This window comes from Vigna umbellata, chromosome 10 (assembly GCF_029865625.1).
Source record: "Vigna umbellata cultivar VRB3 chromosome 10, Vumbellata_1.0, whole genome shotgun sequence".
Lineage (NCBI taxonomy): Eukaryota > Viridiplantae > Streptophyta > Magnoliopsida > Fabales > Fabaceae > Vigna > Vigna umbellata.
In genome coordinates, this window is record NC_142174.1 from 5,330,286 (window position 1) to 5,335,340 (window position 5,055).

Below are 5,055 nucleotides of genomic sequence, written 5' to 3' on the forward strand. Positions count from 1 at the left end.
CCCCGGCAGCGGCGCCATTTTGATGAGAGGGTCGCACCTCCCACAAAATTTGTGCATAAAAGAATGCAGTATAAACTAGGAAGTGACTCCTAGGTCGTCTCACAAGGACCAATATTGCGGTTCAGTCTCAGATCACACACGGAAAAAAAAAGGGGGGGGTTTGTGATTTTGTTTGCGGATAAAAATTACATACAACTGAATATAATTGAAAGCATTAAAGTGCATGAAAACTTTTAAAGAAAACAATACAATAGATAAATATTCAAACACAATTCACCATCAAGAAGAAGAAAATCAATTCAACATATAACGTAAACCATTCTCAGGCAAAGGAATGAAAGAAATTAAATTTTTTTCCTACCACTAACCGTGACCCATGTGCATCCCTTAAGTCAAAGGTAAATTGGAATTGCATCTACAATGCAATCCGTGCTTCCATGTGGGTGTCACATGTGCATGCTACAATGAAATAAGAATTAAAGAAAGGCATTCTCTTTCTTCCAGTAACCAATACGGTGCTTTCCAAAGCAATCACAAAACTTCATCTATTTTCCTCACACGTTCACGCACACACCACACAGCTCCTAGAAATGCTTGCTTGAGTGCTTCCAGCTTGTGACACCTCTGCTTCCACCACGTTCCAGCCAAGCCGTGAAGTCTAAAATGAAATAAAGAAATCTCCACTTTCCGTGACCATGCTGCTTTCTTCCAGAAATCCTTGGCACCTTTTCTTATGTTTTTTTTTAACACAAACAAATGATCATTCATGACCACTCCCTGCACCGGACAGCAGTAGCAGTAACTCGGTGGCACCTCTCCATCCAATCTTAATTCATGCAAACTCTCTCTTTGTTTCTACCCCTGCACATCCCACACGTCATGCTTCCAGCTCATCCTAATTTCAGTTTGGGATGTATTCTCCCTTGGTGCAGTAAAGAAAATAAAAAGGGCTCCACTTCCGTGCACACCTACTCTTCACCTCTCAATCTCCATTTCATTCTCCCTGCTTCAGCTCCTTCCGTGCATCAACTTCAACAAAATCAATCCTCTCTTCCAAGATGGAATCCGCTCCTGTCCCGCAAGGAAATTTAATTCCAGCACCGTATGAGCTAGACCAATTCACTTGTGCGCTTCTTTTACTGGACGTGGCAGCACGCATGCTTGCTTCATTCTCCAATTAAAAAAAACAAATTCAAATCAATGTAACAGTAGCTGAATGCACACCAACGCTGGAATCAAACTTAAATTAAAGATTCGATGCCAAAAAGGATGCGAGCCGAAAACGGTGTGCTTCTGATAACAGTTGAAAAACTGTTATTTTCATGCTTAAAAGTGATACTAAAAGCAACCTTTAGACTTAGAAACTAGCTTGAAATCATGCATTTTGTTTATATTTTCAGAAATAAGAGAGCTGGACAGGTTTATGCTTGATTTGAGTGTTTTTGTGCAGGTTTTGAGGTGAATTTGGTGAAAGAAGTGAAGAATGAGAGAGAGGACATTAGAAAAGACAAGAAAGAGTGCAAAAAGAGAAGTCGAAGGCACCGCTCAGCGGCAAACTACCGCTGAGCGGCACTCAAGAGGTGGCGTTGGAACCGCTGAGGGGCAAATGGCCGCTGAGGGGAAGAAAGAAGACGCGTAACCACCGCTGAGCGGTAAATGGCGCTGAGCGGCACTTTTTGGGCTTGGGCTTTTGTAATCTTTTGTAACTCTAGATTAGTATATAAGGGCTTGCACGTCCTTTAGTTAGAGATCTTTGGCAGAAACGAGGCAAACACTCTCTCTTCCACCCCTTTGAAGGAGGATCTTGGATGCTCAGGCTACCTCTTCACCTTTATTGGGTTTATTCTTTCATACTTTCATTGTTATTCATCTAGGTTCACCATGAATATGGTGAACTAAACCTTGTATGTTTGTTGGGGAATCAATGTAATCTCTTGAAGCTCTCATATATGGATTTGTTGAATACATCTTTGAATTAAGACATATGCTTTCTTTTCATCATTAGTTAGGGTTTTTCCTCTTTGCTCAATGCTTGCATTGTTTAACTCATTCTAATGCATGATTATTGGTTTTGTTGATACGGACACGTACGGGGAAATCTAGATCCGGGGAATTTCTCCCAATATTTTACTGACAATATTATATTGGTTGCCTTAAGCTCCTGAGGTAATGAACTAATCATTAGGAATGCTAGGAATTGTATGAACTATTTGATTAGGGAGAAGCCATCTAGAATGGTACATTAGTGAGTGGCATTAACAATGATGATTTGAATGTTGAATTCCTAAAATGTATGAGAGTGGATGAGATGAAATTGACCCCCAACAACATATTCATTCATATATTCCATTGAAAGTGTTTATCTTATGTCTTTGCCATTGATCAATTCATGCATACATGTTTATTTTCGTCTTGCATATTAAAATTTCAATCATTGTTTTCTTAAGTCTTAGCTAATCAAGAAATCACATAACTAAACTAGGCCGTGAGTCCTTTGGGAAGAACGATACTTGGTCTTACCAAGTTTTATTACTTGAACGATTCGGTCATACTTGCCGATTGTGAAACAAGTTTGTGACATCATATTTTGGTGCTTACAAATTTGTCCATCAAGTTTTTGGCGCCGTTGCCGGGGACTCGTGGTTTAACTGGTTAATTTGTGTGATTATTGATTACCTTTGACTTTAATTTTGAATTTCTGTTTTTATTTTTTTCTGTTTTTATTTTTTATCTTTTTAAATTTGATTTTTATCTTTTAGGTTAGATTTTATTTTTATCTTTTTAGATTAGATTTTATTTTATTTTATTTTCGAATTTTCATTTTATTTTTCTGTTTTCTGTTTTTCTGTTTTCTGTTTTTTTATTTTTAGGTTAGATTTTATTAGATTTTATTTTTATCTTTTAGGTTAGATTTTATTTTTATCTTTTTAGGTTAGATTTTATTTTATTCTTATTCTATCTTTTAGGTTAGGTTAGATTTTATTTTATTTTATCTTTTAGATTAGATTTTATTTTTTAGATTAGGTTTTATTTTATTTGATTCTATCTTCTAAATCTTTTATCTTCTTATATCTTTTCAATCTTTATTTTCTTCTATATCTTTTTGTGCTAACAAATCTTTTCTAGGGTTTTGTTTTCTTGTGCATGTAGAAGGCAATTCGAACTAGAAGTAAGAAAACAACAGAACCACTACTTGAAGGACTAGACGAGAGTAGAAGGAGGAGAAGAATCAGAACGTCCAGAGAACTTTTCCCTTCTCCTGAAACTCTCCTACAATCATCACCACAAGGTTCTGTTCACAGCACAGGGAGTATGGAGAACAATAATAATGCTAGAAGAACTCTTGCAGATTACACTAATCTTGCTGGACCTCAGCACTTCAATAGCATAGCTCGGCCTAGAGTCAATGCAGCCAACATGGAGGTCAAACCAGCATTAATTCAACTGGTAAAGAGTAATCAATTTAATGGGTTATCACATGAAAGCCCATATGAGCACCTTACAACATTTAATGAGATCTGCAACACGGTCAAGATCAATGGCGTGCCAGACGAAGCTATCAAACTTAGCTTGTTTCCTTTCTCATTGGGAGGCAATGCTAAGCTTTGGTTGAACTCTTTTCCAGAAGAAAGTTTCACGGAGTGGGAAGCAGTGGTTACAAAGTTTCTAAGCAAATACTTCCCACAATCTAAAGTGACTAAAGGAAAGCAAGAGATATCTTCATTCAAGCAGGGCATGGAGGAATCACTGGGACATGCATGGGACAGGTATAAAAGCTTGTTACGTAAAACTCCCACGCATGGCTTTGAAGATCAAGAAGTAGTCCTAACTTTCCTTGGAGGGCTTGGTTCACAAACCAAGATGATGTTGGATGCCTCAGCTGGAGGCAATATCAAATGGAAGACTCCAGAGGAAGCAACTGAAATTATTGAAAATATGGCTACAAGTGATAATGAGCTTCACAATGAAAGAGGCGCCCCTATGCAACAGAAAGGGGTTCTTCAATTACAAACCCATGATGCTCTGCTAGCACAGAATAAGATTCTAACTCAACAGCTGGAAACTCTGACCAAAACTCTTGCTTCACTACCTAAAGAGTTAAAATCTGCTGCACAGGTACAAACCCAGTTGTGCGAACTATGTGGAGGTGATCACATCAATGGCCAGTGTGCTTTTCCAGTAGAGGCCTTGGAGGATGTTAACTTCATGGCTAATCAGTTTCCATACCGTCAAGGGAATTATAATCAGGGTTGGAAACCACATCCAAGCATTGGCCAAGGACAAACTGGGCAGGCTAATCAGTTTAATAAGCAGCAGCAGCAACCAACTTTGTGGCAACAATTATCTATGCTTAATGACAGATCAACAAAGTTGGAAGAAACTCTTCAGCAATTCATCCAAAAAACTGAATCTTCTCAAAAGAGCACTGAAGCTGCTATAAAGAATCTGGAGATTCAGATGGGTCAGATCACCAAGCAATTGGAAGAAAGACCCAACAGAAACTTTGGGGCTAATACTGAGGTTAACCCCAGAGAAGAGTGCAAAGTGGTCAAGAGTGTAAATGAAGAGATCATTGAGTTGGAAGAAGAAGAAGAAACAGAAGAAAGAAGAGAAATAGAGAGTGAAAGTAATTTTCCTTTTCCAATAAATCAGGAGAAACAAATGGATTTCACAGAATTATTTAATATGTTGGATAATGAAGCACCTTGGGAGCAGATTCTACAGAAAATCACAGTTTACACAAAATCTGATGAGAACATCTCTATAAAGAAAAGACGTAGAGATGAGGAAGCAAAGAAGTGTATAGCTGTTAAAAAAGAGCCATTCCCTCCTAAAGCATCTGATCCAGGCAGCTTTTCTATCCCTTGTTCTATAGGGAAGAAAAAGGTAAAGAAAGCTCTCCTTGATTTAGGTTCAAGTGTTAACTTGATGCCTTATTCTTTACTGGAGCAAATTGGCAAGGTTAAAATGAAACCTGCAAAGGTTAGAATAGTAATGGCCGATGGATCTTCAAAGGAGTCAAGTGGAATTGTAGAGGACATTATAGTTTGTGTT